Genomic DNA, 21297 nt, shown 5'->3' with positions numbered 1-21297 from the left:
TTTGAATCACGCTGATTTGGGCCAATTCACCCCGATTTGACCCAATTCGGGCCAAAATCAATAGATTCGCTCCAATTCGGCCCGATTTCGACCAAAACAGGAGCCGAAATGGTTCGATTCTGGCCGATATAGCCACCGAAACAGGCCGAAATGGCCACTGGCTGCCATTCTTCTGCTTCATGTGGTCTTGAGAGAGAGAGAGAGAGAGAGAGAGAGAGAAAAGAAGAAGAATATGAGAAGACACAAAGAAATGGTTAGAACTTAGAAGAGGTGAGGAAGAAGAATAAAAGTATATAATAAAAGAATATAAATTAAGTAGTTGAGAAAGTCATTATCTCAAGTAAGTAGGCTTGGGAATTAGAAAATGAGTAAAAGAACTTTTTGAAAGGTGGTTTTTTGTTTACAATTACCAAAAATATTGATTTTATTAAAAACAAATCATAAATAATTGTTTTTTGATAATAAACTCTACCCCTTTATTTGAATTTTTTTATATAAAAAATATTAAATTCACTATATAAAAAAAAATTTAATAATTTTTTAATTGCCGCACCCACACCCTACTTTTTCAAAAATTACCAAATTTCACATCCACACCCGAATCTGGAAACGCACCTGTGCTTCATAGATGACATGACACCATTTAATCCCATATTAACCAACATTAACAAGTTAATCCGTATTTATTGGGCCCTATTACAATTTAGTTCTTGAACAAAAGTCGTGAGTTCACACCATTTCAGTTCAAAAACTAAATTGTATATACGGAGTGTGTAACAAGATGTGTGTAAGAGACATTTTATTTATGGGTTTGTATGGCTCATGGGTTCAAGGCAAGGTAGTCGATATCATACCAGCCGGTACATATACCGATATCAAAACGCCAACGTTTCGTATCGGTTTAAATATCGGCCATGTACTAGTCATACCAGCCAATTTCGGGCAATAACGGCCAATACCGAGCATACTGGCCGATACAAAAAATTTTTTTTTTTTTAATTTTGTAATTTTTGAATTTTTATAATGGCAAAATGGTAACTTATTTGCATTAAATTATTAGTATTATTTGTTTTTTTAGTATGCAATGAACAATTAAGATAACTATTTTTTATATTGTTTTTTTTTTTTTTCCTTTTAGCATGGATTTGCCCAGCAATTAAGTTACGATTTGCCTTTTTTTTGTTGGGGTCCCGCGGCACTGTTCATGGACCACCAAACCCATGAAAAACACAGCAATCACTCACTGCTACAGTGTTTTGTGTTTTAAAAATTATTTTTCTATAGTATTTTTAGCAATAAGTTTTCAGTTTTCATCAAAATAAATGGTATCCAAACAGACCCTTAATTGATGCTAAAGTCTAAAACATGAATAATTTGTTTTGAATTGAGGTAATGTTTTATAGTAAACTTTTATATTTATTATAATACACACATGCACACATACATACATACATACATACATATATATTTATAAATATAAAAAATAACGGTAAACCCGAAACGGTACACCGATACCGAAATATATCGTTCTACTAGTCAAACTGGTACAGTCTCTGATACGAGATTGACTCCCTTAGTTCAAGGTGCCAACACATACACTAATTTATCTTGAAGATTAGCCACCTATTGATGATTAAACAATCCCCCCCCCCGCCCCCCAAAAAAAAAAAAAAAAAAAAATATATATATATATATATATATATATATATATATATATATATATATATATATATTGTAAGTGCACAATTGCACCTGGACCCAAGAAAAGTTGTGGGCTCAGGCCCAATGAGCCTTAAACAATACGAATTTGTAGAGTGTGGGCTTGAAACCCAGGTTAGAAGTATTTGGGGATTAAATGACAAACTAAGGATTTCGAATATTTGGAAACAATAAGGAATATTATAAATTGGCCTCCTCGGACGTAAGCCGAGAGCTGTTCTTATATTATATCCTCTTCTTAGTCTTTATCTTTCTTTTTAGGTTACAAAAGTCCTCCCCTTTTCTGTCTTAAATTGCTCTTTATATACTACTCTTTTGAATGCTTAGTACACGTGTTGCCTCACCTCCCCCTTAGTTTAGATATTTCTTTTTTTAGTGCCTTTGAATAGTAACCAGAAGTTTCTCTTCCACTGTTCAGGTGTCACTTCTCCATAAATGCGGCCAGGGTGGTAGATGCAGGGTCTTTAATGTGGAGGCAGCAGCCTTTATCTTTGACATTTCTTCAACACCGGTGCTTCTGGGGCGTTCTAGGGTTCACCCCTTTTAACCATTGGCCTTAACTGTGTCATCCCCTAACCTTTATTATGAAATCCCGAGTTCTTAGGTGCTCGTCCGAGGGTAAGTTCACCCTCGGCTGGATCCTCGTATCCTCGGCGTATGGGCCGACCCATAGCACTAACAACTTCCAAACCCAGGGTCAGGTCGGCCTTCCTTAACACGGCCCAAAAGGCCCACGTTCCCATCAGGATCTTTTTGCCCCCCACAATAGCCCCTCAAAACTCTAATTTTCAACGTCCGAGGAGAAAAATAGGGTTTTGATCCGACGAGAACCTACTCCAATCATTTTGTGAGTAATGGCACGTGTGGAAATCGTTTCGCGTCCTAGAAGATGCCATTTGGCGGTTTTATTTTGAACAACGCGCGTATTTAATATTGCTAGTTACACTTTGTCCCTCACGTTCAATGGTGAGATGGGCATCCAACGGCCCTCATTACTCCACGAAATTTTAGGCGGGACAAATATAATTTCGAGGCCGCCCTTTTCGCACGTCGTGACGCTTCGGGAACCTGCGCCTTCATTTAATTCCTTTGGGGTAATCCCATCAAGACATCAGCCATCATTCCTTACTTTGCAGAAAACCGTGGAAATTTGCACTCCTTCAACCTTGTAAGTTCTTGCTCCTATTCTTAACCTTTTTCTCCTTGATATTTGTCCTCGGCTATCACTACAAACACTATCCCTTTTAGAGTTTAGTCTATCGTTCCTCTGTGATGGGAAAATTCAAGTGTCTAGTTGATACCGCCGCTGGGATGGAAGGCTTTAGAGCCAAATACCGTATTCCCAGCGACGTAGGATTAGAATATTGCCCGGCAACAGCCGTGGCTGGTTCAAAGAAGGAGGGAGAGGTTATCATTCCTATGATAGCCTTTATAGAGGGTGGGATGACCCTTCCAATGAAACCTGTAACAAGGGAGTACCTTCGCAACCACCGGTTGTGTCCCGACCAATGCCTCCCAAACGTTTTTAGAGTTCTAGGTAGTGTAGATGCTCTAAACGAGCAGATGGGTTTAAACCTCACATGGCACGATGTTGTGTTCTTATATGAGTCCCACAAACTTTCTAAAGTAGGTTATTACATTAAATCTTGGTCCAGCACCGTTAGGCTAATCTCCTGTCTGCCCAAATCAAACAAAGGCATGAAGGACGACTACTTGATCGTGTCTGGGAACTGGCACGACGGCTTCCACTGCCCAGTTGAGTGGGGGGATCCAGGTGCGACGCCGTAGGATTAACCTCCCCACGACACAACTTCTCCTAACACACACACAGAAATGCGTATTCGTACTTACTTAAATTTGTTAAACATCTATATAAATCTGACCAAGTTTGTTTGTTTTGACATCTTTTTTGCAGATAAGCAACACGTGCGTCCTCGTCTGAGTCACTGTAACATCGCAGATCTGAACCGGGTACTTCGCTCCGAGGTGTTCGTTAGTGAAGACCTGCAACTCCGGGCTGCTCACCTTATTCTTGGGTACACCCCCCTTTCCAAAGACTTCCAGGAGATAGAGAACGCCATAATTGCGGGCGACCGAAGACGAAAGAGGATAAACGTGGCTCGGCCCCACTTTTTAGACGACCGTGATCTCCCGGACGCTCCTAACACCATTTTGTACAACCGGCCGATAGCAGCAGTCCCCCTTGCCGTGCATTCACAAACAGCTGTCATTCCAGAAGAGCATGTGTCTTCTTCACACACACTTGACGACGAGATAGATCAATTCCATCTCGAAGACACCGAGAGACCTCGCGGGAACCAGTTTGTGGTACTTTCCGACGAGGAGGAAGAAGCCACCGAGGCCTCTGGAATCGCAGGGTTTGTAGTTGCCCTTCCCGAGGACGAACCTGAAGAAGACATGGGAAGAATGGAGGGCCTCCTTACCAATAGGGCTGCTAAAGTTGCTGAGAAGAAGAAAACGGGGACGTCCCAAGTTCCCCCAGCTTTACCTCCTCCTCCTCCTCCAGCTGAGCCAAAACTGCCAGCCGAGGATCCCAAGAAAAAGAGAAAGGGGGATAATGAGGGGACAATTAATAAAGACCCCAAGAAACCGCGCCAACAACTCCCACCGGCCCAGCGGCGAAGGCCGGACAAGGGCAAGGGTAGAGCCCGTTCGGCTGAAATTGGGGAAATCAGGGACGAGGCTGAAGTGCGACGAGCACCGACCACCTGGTACCCCGATTTAAGACTGGACGGCGCTCCCATCTCTTGCCAGTCCAGTATAAGGGCGGTTCAACAAGGCCATGCCCACCACCTGGCCGAGGTCCTGGAACGCCCTCTTCTGCTGCCCAAGGACATGGAAACCTTGGAAAAGATGGGCCAGCCACAACTATTCCTCTCACTAAAAAGAGACTTAGCGTTGGTAAGGTTTTCTCTTTTAATAATATTTATAGGTAAGTTTGTTCGTTATTATTCCTAACTCCATCATACTTTACTACAGGCTATTCAGGAGGTCTTCGTAGCTGAGAAGTTTATTGAAGACACTCGGAAAATAGCCAGGACTGAGCTCGAAATCAGGATGGAAACTGAGAAGTCCTTGGGCACAGCCCTTGCTGCGAATGAGAAGTTGACCTCGGAGGTGGCTGATCTGAGGAGAGAGAAAAATGGGGTCGAGTCAAACTTGAAGACCATGAAGACCCAGATAGAAGGACAGCGCAAGCTCCTTCATGAAAGAGATGAAGAACTCTCCCAAGCTCAAAGGGAGTGCTCAGATCTGAAGAAGCAACTGGCTCTGATGAAGGAAGAAGCCAGCTCCTTCAAACTCTCTCTTCAGGCTGCCAAGCAGGCAAGTTTCGATGAAGGGGTAGCAGCCATAGAGGAGCAACTGACAGAGGAGTTCGCGGCTTTGTGCCGTGAATACTGTCAAAAAGTATGGGGGGAAGCTTTAAACGTAGCAGGAGTTCCCCAATCTTCGGATTTGAGGAAGTCCGAGAATGTTTGGCTTCCCCTAGAAATACAGGAGATTGAAGAGGCTCCTGCTGCTACTCCTATCCCCGAGACAACGCCTCTTGCTATACCTCCGGTGGTCCCACAGCAAATTCCTGATCCTACAGAACCTTCTGGTTCCAATAAAGAAAAGGAAGGAGGAATGGATGCAGAGAAGGACTTGAACCAGACAGTGGAACCCAACGTCCTTCCAACAAAGACAGCGGATAAAGGAAAGCAGGTTATGACTCCCTTTGAGTTGGAGTTGAGAAAGACCGAGGGCACTAGTACCTCTCAGCAAGCTCCTCCTCCAACAGCTTAGGACTTAGCTTAGGGCTTCTCTTTTTCCATTCCCTTTTTTTTTTTTTTTTTTGAATTATATATTGTAACGCATATTCAACTGATTAATGAAGAACGATTTCGTTTACTTTTCACTTGGATTGTATCTGTTTTTACTTTATTCTTTTTGTACTTATTACAACAGTTTCCCATTAAGTCATATCAAAAGTTTCTCAGAGTATAAAAATCTAACTCCAAGGATTGCACAATCATAACTTCCACATAATCATGCGTATATTATTAAAGATTTAATACAAGGTGACATGGTTAATTCATTTGGACAATGCCTCGATTAAGAAGAAGAGAGAGCCTCATAAGAAGAAGAGAGGGCCTCATATAACGATTAAACCCTTGTATTGCATAGCTCTGTTTCTAGTAAGATGTAAGATCCGAGGACCATTCCTTACACAATCAGAAGTTAACTTTACGATTTGAGTTAATAAACAGTCACGTATTAACATCCAGACACAATCAGAAGTTAACTTCAATCGAAGCCGTAGTCCGAAGATAAATATTAAGCAATCTTTCGTTTAATTCTTAAAAATTGTAACTGTAAATGTTAATTTTCCCAAAGTAGGAGGTCCGAAGACCCGGCATAACTAAGGTTCTGTTTAACAAATGATAAGACATCAATTTCCACAAGGTTTGTGGTCCGAGGACTGCACTTAACCAAGTTTCTGTTTGATTCTTAAAAATTATAACTTCAAATGTTAATTTTCCCAAAGTAGGAGGTCCGAAGACCCGGCATAACTAAGGTTCTGTTTAACAAATGATAAGACATCAATTTCCACAAGGTTTGTGGTCCGAGGACTGCACTTAACCAAGTTTCTGTTTGATTCTTAAAAATTATAACTTCAAATGTTAATTTTCCCAAAGTAGGAGGTCCGAAGACCCGGCATAACTAAGGTTCTGTTTAACAAATGATAAGACATCAATTTCCACAAGGTTTGTGGTCCGAGGACTGCACTTAACCAAGTTTCTGTTTGATTCTTAAAAATTATAACTTCAAATGTTAATTTTCCCAAAGTAGGAGGTCCGAAGACCCGGCATAACTAAGGTTCTGTTTAACAAATGATAAGACATCAATTTCCACAAGGTTTGTGATCCGAGGACTGCACTTAACCAAGTTTCTGTTTGATTCTTAAAAATTATAACTTCAAATGTTAATTTTCCCAAAGTAGGAGGTCCGAAGACCCGGCATAACTAAGGTTCTGTTTAACAAATGATAAGACATCAATTTCCACAAGGTTTGTGGTCCGAGGACTGCACTTAACCAAGTTTCTGTTTGATTCTTAAAAATTATAACTTCAAATGTTAATTTTTCCAAAGTAGGAGGTCCGAAGACCCGGCATAACTAAGGTTCTGTTTAACAAATGATAAGACATCAATTTCCACAAGGTTTGTGGTCCGAGGACTGCACTTAACCAAGTTTCTGTTTGATTCTTAAAAATTATAACTTCAAATGTTAATTTTCCCAAAGTAGGAGGTCCGAAGACCCGGCATAACTAAGGTTATGTTTAACAAATGATAAGACATCAATTTCCACAAGGTTTGTGGTCCGAGGACTGCACTTAACCAAGTTTCTGTTTGATTCTTAAAAATTATAACTTCAAACATCAGAGCTACTCATAACTTTGAAAAACAAACTGAGAAAAGCTCATTTTATTAATAATAATACCTTCTAAGATTATTTACATTCCATGGACGTGGTACAATCCGTTCGTCTAGATCGGCTAGCCTATATGACCCTATGCCTGCTACTGAAACAATGCGATAGGGGCCTTCCCAGTTAGGTCCCAGCTTACCCCAAGCCGGGTTCTTAGAAGTACCTACAACTTTCCTTAATACAAGATCACCAGGTGCAAGTGGTCTTAGCTTCACATGGGCATCATATCCTCGTTTTAGCTTCTGCTGATAATAGGCCATCTGGACCATAGCTGCCTCACGCCGTTCCTCAAGTAAATCAAGATCTTTCTCTAGAAGTCCCTCGTTATTCTCTGGACTAAAAGAACTTGTCTTTAGAGTAGGAAAACCAGATTCCAAAGGTATCACCGCCTCGGCTCCATAAGTCATAGAGAATGGCGTTTCTCCAGTGGATCTGCGCGGTGTGGTCCGATACGTCCACAGGACATGAGGGAGCTCCTCTACCCATCTACCTTTCGCATCGTCCAACCTCTTCTTGAGCCCATTAACTATGACCTTGTTAGCGGCCTCGGCTTGTCCATTTCCCTGAGGATAAACAGGGGTGGAATATCTGTTTATGATACCCATGTCACCACAATACTTCCTAAAAGCCTTACTATCGAACTGGACACCATTGTCAGAGATGAGTGTGTGTGGTACTCCAAATCTAGTAACGATGTTTTTCCATATAAATTTCTTCGAATCGACATCTCGGATATTGGCTAGGGGCTCAGCTTCAACCCATTTAGTGAAGTAGTCTGTTCCCACCAGCAGCCATCTTTTGTTGCCAACAGCCCTCGGAAATGGCCCTACAATGTCCAAGCCCCACTGTGCGAAAGGCCAAGGGCTGGAGAGAGGGTTAAGAACCCCTCCAGGTTGGTGGATATTAGGGGCGAACCTCTGACATTGATCGCATTTTCTGGCATAGTCCTGAGCTTCCCTCTGCATATTAGGCCACCAATAACCCTGCGTCAGGGCTCTATGGGCTAAAGACCTTCCCCCAGTGTGGCTCCCACAAATTCCCTCATGCAATTCCTCCAGTAATGCCTCTGTTGATTCAGGGTGCACACATAACAAATACGGTCCTGAGAAGGATCGTTTGTATAGCTTCTGGTCCTCGGACAACCAGAAACGCGCCGCCTTTCGACGTATCTTTTCTGCTTCAGCCTTGGCTTCGGGAAGAATGTCATTTTTAAGAAAAGATATGATCGAATCCATCCAACTAGGACCAAGCCTTATTAGATGGATGCGAGGTGCGTTAGCAGTTACAAGAGAAGGTTCTACCAAATCCTGAACGAGGATAACCCTTGGTAAACCTTGAGCCGAGGATGTTGCCAACGTAGCCAAGGAATCTGCGTGAGTGTTTCCACTCCTAGAAACGTGAGCTAAGGCAAAGGAGTCAAATTCGGCCTGCTGGCGTTTGACCTGGGCCAAATATTCCTGCATTCTAGGGTCTTTAGCCTCCATGGTTCCCATGACCTGGCCGACCACTAACTGAGAGTCCGAGAACACGTGGATTTCCTTGCCACCCAACTTATGTACCATTTGCATGCCTACCAAGACTGCTTCATATTCGGCCTCGTTATTAGTAGCCGAGAAGGCCAATCTCAAAGATTTTTCGAAGACAATTCCTTCAGGGGACATTAGAACAAGTCCAACACCAGACCCTCTTTGATTAGCAGCCCCATCCACATAAACCCTCCAAACCGAGGGCGATACGTCTGTGATCACACCAACTGATTTTTCACCCATGTGTGCTTCTTTTGAAGTTTCTTCTAACAATGGTTCAGTAAACTCTGCCACCAAATCAGCGATGACCTGTCCCTTTACCGATGTGCGAGGCCTGTATTTAACATCAAAGGCTCCCAAAATGGTTCCCCATTTTGCCACCCTGCCAGAGTAATCAGCACTACGCAACACAGCCTTAAGAGGCAACTAGGTCAAGACAACCACAGTATGAGAGTGGAAATAATGAGAAAGTTTGCGCGTGGCGTGGACTACAGCCAGAAGTGCTTTTTCCAAGGGCAGATAGCGCACCTCGGCCTCATTCAAGGACTTACTAACGTAGTAGATCGGTCTCTGTACCCCGCTTTCATTCCTTATAAGGACTAAGCTCACCGCGTGAATAGCCACGGCCAGATAAGCGAATAGAACCTCGTCCACTTCAGGGCGAGATAAAATAGGTGGCCGAGAAAGATATTGCTTAAGCTGTTGGAAAGCTAATTCACAGTCCTCGGTCCATTGAAACCGTTTCCACCTGTGCAACAACTGAAAGAAAGGATGACACCGATCTGCTGACCGAGAAATAAATCTATTCAACGCAGCAATCATTCCAGTCAATTTCTGAATCTCTTTTGGGTTCCTAGGCGGCTGCAAATTCTGAATAGCCTTAACTTGCACTGGGTTTACCTCTATGCCCCTATGAGTAATCATAAATCCCAAGAACTTCCCAGATCCTACGCCAAACGAACACTTAGAGGCGTTAAGGCGCAATTTATACTTCCTTAGCACATGGAATGTGTCGGCCAAATCTGTCATGTGTGAAGGTACTGTCTTACTCTTCACCACCATATCATCCACGTACACTTCGATGGTTTTCATCAGTTGCTGTTCAAACATTCAGGTCATCATTCTTTGATAAGTAGCCCCAGCATTTTTTAATCCAAATGGCATGACCTTGTAATGATAGTTCCTGGTTGGCGTAATGAAAGCAGTTTTCTCCTGATCCTCTAACGCCAAGGGAATTTGATGGTAACCCTGGAAGGCGTCCAAGAAACTCATCCGAGGATGTCCAACAGTAGCATCTACCAGTTGATCAATCCGTGGCATTGGGAACGAATCTTTAGGACAGGCCTTGTTCAGATCAGTAAAGTCCACACATACTCTCCACTTGCCGTTCTTCTTCTTAACAACAACAGTATGGGCCAACCATTCAGGGTAGAAAACCTCTTTGATAGCCCCCGCCCTTTTGAGTTTAAGAACCTCTTCCTTCACAGCTTCAGAATGTTCTCGGGAAGATCGCCGAGGTGGCTGCCTCCTCGGAACAATGGCAGGATTGACGTTTAAACGATGAAAAATAAAGTTCGGATCTACGCCTGGAGCCTCATAGGGGTCCCACGCAAAAACATCTAAATTATCTTTCAGAAATTCCAACAACTCCATCTTCTCTTGGTGTGGCAAAAGTATGCCAATTTGGAAAAACCTCTCCGGATCATCTGTTATTACAAACTTCTCTAACTCCTCACAAATAGCCTCGTCTCCTGTCATCGCCCCAGGTGCCTCCGGAGCTGTTAATTGCTATGACTCCTGGATGGGCAAGGTTGATGACTCAATTTCTGACTGACGAAGCACCGCAGCGGATATGCACTGCTTAGCCACTACCTGGCTGCCGAGGATTTCCTCAACGTGCTCCCCCGAGGGGAATTTCACCTTAACGTGTAAGGTAGAGGAGACAGCTCCCAAGGCGTGTAACCATGGCCTGGCGAGGATGGCTGTATATGGAGAGTACGCGTCAACCACAATGAAATCTACCTCAACCGTTTCAGTGCCGGATTGAACGGGTAAACGGATCTGTCCCTTCGGCATAACGGCCCTTCCTTCGAAGCTTATAAGTGGGGAGTCATAAGGGGTTAAATCTTCCAACTCCAATCTTAGCCCTTTAAATAGATCAGGGTACATGATATCTGCACCGCTGCCCTGATCTATCATCACCCTCCTCACATCATAGTTCCCTATTCTAAGGGTAACCACAAGAGCATCGTCATGGGGCTGGATAGTCCCTACCTTATCCTCCTCGGAGAAACCCAAGACAGGTAAAGTGCTCTTTAATCTCTTCGGCCTGCTACCCACTTCCTCGGCCTGCGGATGGGAAACCGCCATAACCCTAGTGGGACCTGAGCCGGTCCTACCAGGTGCAGCGAAGATAACATTAATTGTTCCCAGTGCTGGCCGAGATGAACCGTTCCTCTGATTGTTTGAACCAACTTGACTGACCTGCCCGGTGGGCTGACACAAGTGCTGCTTTAACTTTCCCTCACCGACGAGCTGCTCTAGATGGTTCCACAGGGTCCGACAGTTCTCGGTAGTGTGGCCCACATCCTGATGGTACTGACAGAAAAGGTTTTGATTTCTTCTAGCAGGGTCCCCTGCCATCTTGCCGGGCCATCTGAAGAAGGGCTCTTTACGAACTTTTTCTAATAACTGATGCACTGGTTCTCGGAACACAGTATTTACAGCCTGGGGTGCTGCCGAGCCGGATTGTCCGGTGTAATCCCTCCTCGTCTTGTTGTGATATCTGTCCGACCTGAAATCACTTCTCTCCTGCGGGATAACCTTCTCCTTTCCTTTCCCCTGCTGCTGGTCTTCCTCTACCCTCTTATATTCATCAATACGATCCATAAGACGGCGTACACTGCGTACGGGCTTTTTCGTCAAAGACTTTCTCAGGTCGTGATCAGTAGGGAGGCCCACCTTAAAGGTATTAAGCGCCACCTCATCAAAGTCGCCGTCTATTTCATTGAACATCTCCCAGTATCGGTCGGAGTATGCTTTCAGTGTCTCCCCTTCCTTCATGGCCATGGATAGCAACGAGTCCAATGGCCGAGGGACTCTGCTACACGTAATGAACCGCGAAGCAAATGCCCTAGTTAGCTCCCCAAATGAGCCTACGGATCCTGATTTGAGACCGTTAAACCATCTCATAGCCACAGGTCCCAAGCTAGAGGGGAAGACTTTACACATCAAAGTCTCGTTGTGAGAGTGCACTGCCATCCTCTGGTTGAAGTGACTCACGTGCTCCACCGGGTCAGTCCGGCCATTATAGATGGTAAACGTGGGCTGGGTGAACCTTCTGGGAAGCCTCCCCCTCTCAATCCTCCGTGAAAACGGAGATTTAGATAGTTGGTGCAATGCCCTACTCATGGTATCGTTACCTAAGCCCCTAGAACGAAACTTCTTACGTCTGCGTGTTGGTTGATCGTCTTCTTCACCGGAGGATGTTGCGCTGGTGGGGGAACATGACCTTGAACTGTACCCAACTCCCCTATCCTTCTCTGAGGAAGAACTAGACGAGGACGGGGAAACCTTACGCTTCGCGCGACGTAACTTCCTCTTTAAACGATTAATTTCCCTCTGCATGGATTTAGAACCCTCATCGTGAGTAGTACTACCTCCTCCATGAGTATAGCTAGCGCCTGGGTATTCTGTATGGACGCTTCCCTCACGATCCCTACGATGTTCAAGACGTTCAAAGTGATCTTCCGGTTGTGATCCTTATGACTCTGCATGGTGAGAGCCTAAGCCTGCCATAATATCCCTGCCTCTTCTAGACTAGATCCCCACAGACGGCGCCAATTGTAAGTGCACAATTGCACCTGGACCCAAGAAAAGTTGTGGGCTCAGGCCCAATGAGCCTTAAACAATACGAATTTGTAGAGTGTGGGCTTGAAACCCAGGTTAGAAGTATTTGGGGATTAAATGACAAACTAAGGATTTCGAATATTTGGAAACAATAAGGAATATTATAAATTGGCCTCCTCGGACGTAAGCCGAGAGCTGTTCTTATATTATATCCCCTTCTTAGTCTTTATCTTTCTTTTTAGGTTACAAAAGTCCTCCCATTTTCTGTCTTAAATTGCTCTTTATATACTACTCTTTTGAATGCTTAGTACACGTGTTGCCTCACCTCCCCCTTAGTTTAGATATTTCTTTTTTTAGTGCCTTTGAATAGTAACCAGAAGTTTCTCTTCCACTGTTCAGGTGTCACTTCTCCATAAATGCGGCCAGGGTGGTAGGTGCAGGGTCTTTAATGTGGAGGCAGCAGCCTTTATCTTTGACATTTCTTCAACACCGGTGCTTCTGGGGCGTTCTAGGGTTCACCCCTTTTAACCATTGGCCTTAACTGTGTCATCCCCTAACCTTTATTATGAAATCCCGAGTTCTTAGGTGCTCGTCCGAGGGTAAGTTCACCCTCGGCTGGATCCTCGTATCCTCGGCGTATGGGCCGACCCATAGCACTAACAACTTCCAAACCCAGGGTCAGGTCGGCCTTCCTTAACACGGCCTAAAAGGCCCACGTTCCCATCAGGATCTTTTTGCCCCCCACATATATATATATATATATATATATATATATATATATATATATATATATATTGAAGCTAGAGAAACAAATAATTAATAAATAAAAAGCAAACAAGTAATGAAGTCTGATGTTTTCTATTAAAACAATCCGTAAGCAAAACAAATCAATCCTCTTTAAGAGAACCACTTGAAAGCTGAACATGAAACAGCAAATTCAAACTCGAATGATTTTTTTTTTTTGATGAATTAAACTTGAATGAATTTATTCTGAAGGCTAAAACTGAAATAAGGAATGTATTCACTAAAGCAATGTACTTGTTAAACGAGAAACAACTTCGTCACCACGTATCTGCCGCACCATTAATCTTATACCCTCACTTCCTCAGCATCTATATATGCTGCTACTCTTAATTTGCATTTTGCCTCATCTTTGATCTTTCTGCAGAACAAAAGAGCAAATTTCATTCAAGAGTCCTGACTCGCATAAAAGTATGTGAACCTGCGTATCCAATAGGCTCTCTGAAACCAAATTTTCAACAAATTGGAGAGTGAACCCACAAAATCATATTCCAACATACTCTCTAATTATGTTTTTTATAAGCTACTATAAAAACCAACTTAATAAAATATGCAATAATATTTATCTAAGTATAAAGAAATACTGAAAAAAATAATATTTAAATGAGATAAAAAAAAATCTGTTAGAAAAAAGTATTTGAAAAAATAGGTAAATAAAATAAAAAGTAGTTTTTCTCTAAAATTTAGTTGAAAAAATAGAGAGATAGATGGAGATACTCTTAAAATGATATTGAGAACAAAACACTTGAAATCTTCCCAAAGAAGTACTGTCTTTAAAGATCTCAAAAATAGAAAAAAATAATAATAATAATTCACCCTAAAAAATAAATAAATAAATAAATAAGAGAAAGAAAAACTTTAGTAACACTTTCTAATATATGGCTATTTCTTTGCCCAAAAAAAAAAAAAACATATAAAAAAAATTTTAAAAGCGCACACACCTGATCTTGTGCATAAGGTTTGAGTACTTGAAGCAATAACCCATCTCCAGCTATAAGCCTCAAGCTATTTATAAATTGTGGTCTCGTGATCTTATTTCCCTGTGATCAAAAGGCAAGCACAATCAAGTAAAGCCCAAAATTTAAAAAGGCTCCACATACAATTACATGAAGATTATAATTGGCTTACCCGGAAATCGTTATAGCATTTGTCGATCAGAGCCATTTTAAGTGGATTTAAGAACCTTGAAAGTGTGGATATCAGAGCAGAAAACGTCATTAACGATGTTCTGGGTTTTGGAACATTTGCTTGTACACTTAGAAAATCTGAGCATTTTTAACAAACCAACCATAGTTTTATATTGTAATAGTAAAATCAATATATGTTCAAGGCAAAGAATGTTAGAATTTAGAAAGCACGGACACGGTCCAAGTACGACATAGCAACACAAACAATTTTTGAAAAATTATAGCATGAAACAATTTGAATGATACCAGTATGACATAAAAACAACATAGGTACAACACCTTAAACGAAATATTCATGCTTTCCTAAGATAGAATTATTTACCATTCACTGACAATTAAAACTTTTGAGATAGGAGTATTGTAGGTGGCACTGAAGTTTAGGCTCCATTTATTAAGGAGGAATATGGGCAACGTGTGAGGGAGAGACTCAAAATTGTAGTTCAACAATTGAATTCACTGTTTTCAATAATTTACACTTTTGGAACAAGTGATAATTTAACAAAGAAAGTAAACAACATTGAATTACTTACCATTTACGGAAAGGACCTTGAAACTTATGACGAACGTTGGAAAAATGTGAGAATTCATGTTAGCACTCCACACAATGTATCTTCTAGGAGCCAAGAGATTGTCCACACCAGAATCAAAATTCTGAGAGCTTGGATGAAACTGGTTGGAACCAGGGCAAATCACTTCCATATTTCCCATTATGACTCGGCATAGTAAAATATGCTTCAACCCATCTTCGTCAACATCAGAGGATAATGCGCTAGTAAAAATATAAAAACATTTTAGAAGCATAGCAAATCCACGTTTTCTATGTATTATAACTATATTTTATTTTGCGTAGTTTACCTTTTGGTAGGTGGGAGGGATGGAGTGTTGATTGTGATTTATGACATACTTACGCAAGGATTACTTAGACTGTGTTTGGTTTTATGTAAAATGTTTTCCAAGTGAAAATATTTTTTAGAGAGAAAATACTTTCTAGTGTTTAGTGGCATTTTAAAAAATACTTTGACAAATATTTTTTAGTGTTTGGTTGTGTTCTTGAAAATACTATAGAAAACACATTTTCTACTTGATGCTCATATTTTTTTAGCTTCCAAACAAATATATAATATCATTTCTCAATAGATAAACACAAAAGAAACAAAACCAAACCAAAAAATTCATTAAATCTGGTCAAATTGAGAGAGAAGAAGGAAGAGAGAGAGGCGACTAGGTTCGATCTAGAGGCGGCGGAGGCAAGATAGCACGGCAGGTCGCTCGTCTTGCGGTGGTCTGCTCGACATGGGTAGAGAGAATAAGGGTAGATCGGCGGTGGAGTCGAGCAAGGATGGAAGAGGGAGGAAGAGAGAAACAGGGCAGATTAGCGGTGGAGTCGAGCTTCACTTGATCGGCGGTGAGAGTCACGGCCCAGACGGCAGTGGAGTCGATCTCAAGTTTTGGTGACCGGCCTCTCTCTCTCTCTCTCTCTCTCTCTCTCTCTCTTCAGTTCTTTTTTTTTTTCTAGAAATGGTTTGAAGGTAAAATAGAAGTGTAATCTATTTTACACTTCAAGCCTTCATAATTTACAGTCAACGGAAATGATTTTCCGTTTGACTTAATTTTCCGGCCAAACCAAACACCTCTGGTGGTGGAAAATATTTTCCAAATTTTGTTTACACCCGAAACAAATGTAGCCTTAATGCAATTCAAATTAACTTATTCACACACTTGAAGTATGTCCATTTAAGGTTAAAATACAAAAACTACCCTCTTGGTGAAGGCTTTTCAAAAATATTTAATTTGTTCTCGAGCACAAATAATACTTAACACTGTTTAAAAGTTCTCCTTCTCTTCTAAGTTTTATACTTTCTTCAAATTGTCTAGACTACACAAGTCTCTCAGTGATATACACATGAGAGAGTGACAAAGTAACCAATCAACCAATCAATCAATATCATCAATATCTATCAATTAATCAATCAATATATATATATATATAAAAGCAGAGACCTCATGCAAGAAAGCATAAAGTTCTGCCATGTGGCGCACTCGATAAAAAGAATTGAGATACCCTTAAGCCATATTAGAGATAAGAACAAATTTAAAAGAAGAGACTCTTTATTTTCTTTAGTTCATGGTTTCAAAACTTTTTTTTTTTTTTTACATTTTTTAATCAATGTTTTAAAACTACTATTTATTTCATTTGGTTCAATGTTTCAAGACCTTCCATCTCTTACACAAACAAAAAACTCTTTGCATTTCCATTCATCTTGTTCACTTTTACTCCTTTATATACACATGTCCATAACCTTTCATATCATCCTATCTCAAATACACTAAAGCTGAGTTTGGATTCAGCTTATTGTGGCCACGTTTTGAGTTTTGCGTTTTGTAGCTTTTTTTTTTTTTTTTTTTCAACGCGCATGAACAGTAACTGATACTGTTCATGCACGTTATTTCACTGTGCAGGAGACCAGTTTCACTGTCCACGCACTGTTCATGGGACCCACAAGCACTTTATTCAGAAAAAAAAATATTAAAAATGGGTCCCACAAGCACTTTATTCAGAAAAAAATATAAAATGGGTCCCACAGCACTATTCACACATTTAAAAATTATTTTGCTACAGTGTTTTCAGTTTTCAGCAATAAGCTCTATCCAAACAGACCCTAAGACAAAAAATGATGTCATTTAACTTCAACCTTTTAATGACACATACATAACTCCAAATTGTCTAGACTACACAAGTCTCTTATATATATATATATATATATATGTGTGTGTGTATAAAAGCGGAGACATCATGTTGGAAAGTATGAGGTTGTGCCATATGACACATTCCTTAAAATTCTCTTTATTTAGTTTTCTAAATCAACAAAATTTGTATTTATATTAAAGTAATAGTAGAGTAAATACATATATTAATTATGTCGGGGGGATAAACACTTTGGGGAGCTTCCTTGAGTAATTAATGTAACATATAGAGACACTTTAACCCAAAAGGTCTAAGCCCCAATGGGTATGTGCTCAATTATGTTATATTAACCACTCATTCATTTCATATTTATTCAATATGGGACTACACTCACACGTGTAACCCAACAACTCCCCCTCATGTGTGAGTCTACCTCTCTATGGGTTTCAAGACCTCTCTGTGGGCCATGAACAAGTCTTACTCACTCCCCCTTACCTAATGGGCTTTTCACTTCATCAACGCATCATCCATGGGTCTCTCGTACGCCATCCATGGGAACCACGTGTCACCCCCGCGCGCACATCTATGGGAACCCCACACGTCCATGTCCATGGGAACCACACCATTATTTAGCACCATTAGCAATATTCCTTTCTTGGGCTTTTTTTTTTTTTTTCTTCTCCAGGATCCTTTGTTAAGCATAAAGAAATTTTAGTATCATTTTTCTAAGATTTATATAAGAAACAATTGGTTTTTTTTTTTTATGTGAGAAACAATTGATTTGAAATATGAAATTTTTACTCAAATTTAGTTGTTTTTGCAACAATTGAAACCATATCTAACAAAAAGGGGGGAAAAAAATCTAGTAACACAAAATCATGAAGGTAAAAAAAAAAAATGAAAGATATATGCATTTTTTAGTAGGCATGAAACATGCTTATCTATATTAGCTACTATATCATGCAATTTTCAATTTGTAATACATATATATATAGTATGATCAAATTACTATACTAATCTTTGTGTATTTCTATTTTGTCTATATATAAAATAACTAAAGATTACAATTTTTTACAATGAAATTTATTGAAATATCTTTTTTATACATCAATAATTGAGAGTGGAGATCTGAATTCCAAATGTTTTTATTGGAAATTGAGGTGCCAATCATTTAAATTACAAGATTTTTGGCAAAACTTATTGAAATATTAGAGCAAATTAATAATAAATTGAACCGCACATCATGCAGAAACTCAACTAATAATAGTAGCTAGAGATTGAGAATGAAGCAAGAAGAGTAGCAAAATTTTCAGTTGAAAGTTTTGGTAGTATCTAACATTAGCAAGAATTTTGTATTTTAACTTCTTTTTTTTTTTTTAAATATATAAATTGCCATCATACAACGCAATTGATATATTCCACATAAAAAACATAACAGATTTTTTGTACAATTGATATATTCCACCTAAAAAACATAATAGATTAAAATACCACATCCGAAGCAACTTAGCCGATTAAAATAAGGCCTTCAAAGAGTGCTGCCTCAATAATAGATAGAGTATCTTGAAATTAAAAGGGGTGTTTGGGAGAGGAGCTTGAGTTATGTTGATTGGGTGTTTTTAATATAGGTGTGGACGAAAAAATGTGGAAATATGTATAATATTGTTTTTTTTTTTTTATACAAGATAGAATTCTACTCTAGCCTAATCTAAGTGTATATATGTGTGAAGCTCACTCTTAAAGACTTGAACCCCGGCCCTTGCCCCCCTCCCCCCCACACCTCACAAACACTTATACTTGTGAAGTGACTGTCACACCAAGGGTGTGATATTATTTAAAATGTGTACAAATGTGTTAGAACTAATCTATCAAACACCCCCAAAATCTCTATAATCATATAACACCATCCAAGAAACTAAAATCCTTATTTCAACGAATAAAGAGCATGTAACAATATCCAAGAAACTAAAACCCTTATTTCAAAGAAGAAGGAGCATATAACACCATCCGAATAAGGAGAATCAAGGAGAAAATTTCAAGGAGTGTTCAATCAATAAGAATCAAGGAGAAATCTCGGATAAGGAGAATCAAGGAGAAAATTTCAAGGAGTGTTCAACATCAATAAGAATAAGGAGAAAATCTCTGTTATGAAGAATTCCTTATATCATTTCATATTTTTACTTGAGTATCGAACTCAGAGAGTTTTGAAAATGCTTTTTGTTCTTTTGACAAGAATTTGTGGTCGAGATCATCCTTGCAATCAAGGATATGCCAAATTTGAAGTTTTTGTTTTATTTATTCCTAAATTCCCAACCACTCAATATCTAAAATTCTTTAAAACAATTAAGGAAATAAATTATAATAAATTTAAACTTACCCATCAATGGAAAATTGTGTAGAAGCCAAGTGAACTCCAACACCATACGACTGGCCGTTTACAGGCCTTCTTCCACAGTGACTAAATCCATGTTTCACAATTCCAAGAATTTCATCTCTCGTACCACCAAACCATCCAAGTCTTATGTTAGCATTGCCACCACACTTTTCTGCCACTGCCTCAGAGAAAAGCTTAAACGACTCCAACCTCGCTTTCCTTGTCAAAGTAGAAAGACAGTTCTTGTGTATTGCCACAACGATGGTGTACTTTGCCACCGATCCCAAACCCGTAAGAAAGCTACGCATGATCATGCCATGTTCCAAACTCCCTTCTCCAATTTGAAGAAATACATCCTCAGTAAACAACCCAAAAGGGCTTGTTTCATCGCACACAGACCCGGATTCTGAAATTCTTCGTCATCAACAGTCAAAGAAATTTCGCTTTCAACATCACCTTGAATCTGATCCATCTCTATTCAATAAAATTGTACACAGAATTAGATTATAAGAATGAAGTTTATAAAATTATACCAAATTTTTTTTTTTTTTAATATCAATTGGGATGTGTCATAAACCGTTACCTTGACAAAGAAGTTTGAAATTTGAATACACGAGAAAGAAAGAACAGAGGAAAAAAAGAAAGAGTCAAATAGTACAGATCTAGAATTAGGAAGAGAAAAGAGATTTATTGAGAAGTCTTGTCCTCGTGGAGTACGGAAAATTTGAATTGCTTGCGAAACAAGTACAAAACAACGGAAGACCGGTTGTTTATATAGGAGAATTCGTATTGAGAATGGTCATCAACCAGCGAGTGAGATTAAAAGTTTAAAAAACAACTTTCAATATCAACCATCAAATATAACAAGTTAAAATAATGTAAAAAAAAAAAATTAAAAGATTAAAAGTAAAGAAGTAAAAATTTGTTGTGAGATAAATGTGCCTAATTGCATAATATATCCTATGACCTAGGTATTGCATGGAATCTTTATCCTGGTCCAGAGAATTCTACTATTTTTTTTCTTTTTCTTTTTCTTTTTTTTTTATATTTTTTTTATGGAATGTAGAATTCTACTTATTGGTATTGGTACATCCAAATAATAAACCCTATCAACGTGGGAGATTTCATTATTTAATATGGATTATTTTAATATACTAGTATTATTTCTATCCATCATACATACCAAATCTTAACTAGTGGTGGCAATTCAAGTTCATGTGTTGGGTTCGTGTCATGTTAACTCATGAGTATTCGGTTATATGGGTCAACACTAACCCGACATGTTTATTAAACGGGTCAAAATTTCTCAGCCCTAGCATGACCCATTTATTAAACGAGTCAGTTGTGTCAATTTATTCATCAAATTTTATCAAATTGAAAAAAAAATTATGAAAAAACAAACAAATAAATATTTTTAATATAAAATTCAGAACTAACAAGTAATTGCATTACAAATAATCATTCAAAACTAAAACATATCTCAATATCACAAATAATCAATTACAATATGTCAAAGAAAGTAAACCACAACAACTAATAAGTTTATATACCTAGGGTGTGAAGGGTATATTAGTAAAATATTATTTAATTAAACGGGTCAAACGGGTTCCATAGATTGAACACTAACTCAATACATTTATTAAACGGGTTAGTCGTGTCAACCCG

General features: G+C 39.6%; 1 pseudogene; it reads right to left on the bottom strand.

The window, feature by feature from the left end:
• Positions 1-13545: 13545 nt before the first annotated feature.
• On the bottom strand, positions 13546-20104 carry LOC142637880 (putative inactive poly [ADP-ribose] polymerase SRO3; annotated as a pseudogene).
• Between the last annotated feature and the right edge of the window lie 1193 nt (positions 20105-21297).

This window comes from Castanea sativa, chromosome 6, assembly GCF_040712315.1.
Source record: "Castanea sativa cultivar Marrone di Chiusa Pesio chromosome 6, ASM4071231v1".
Taxonomy (NCBI): Eukaryota; Viridiplantae; Streptophyta; class Magnoliopsida; order Fagales; family Fagaceae; genus Castanea; species Castanea sativa.
This window is presented reverse-complemented; position numbering and strand designations above follow the sequence as displayed.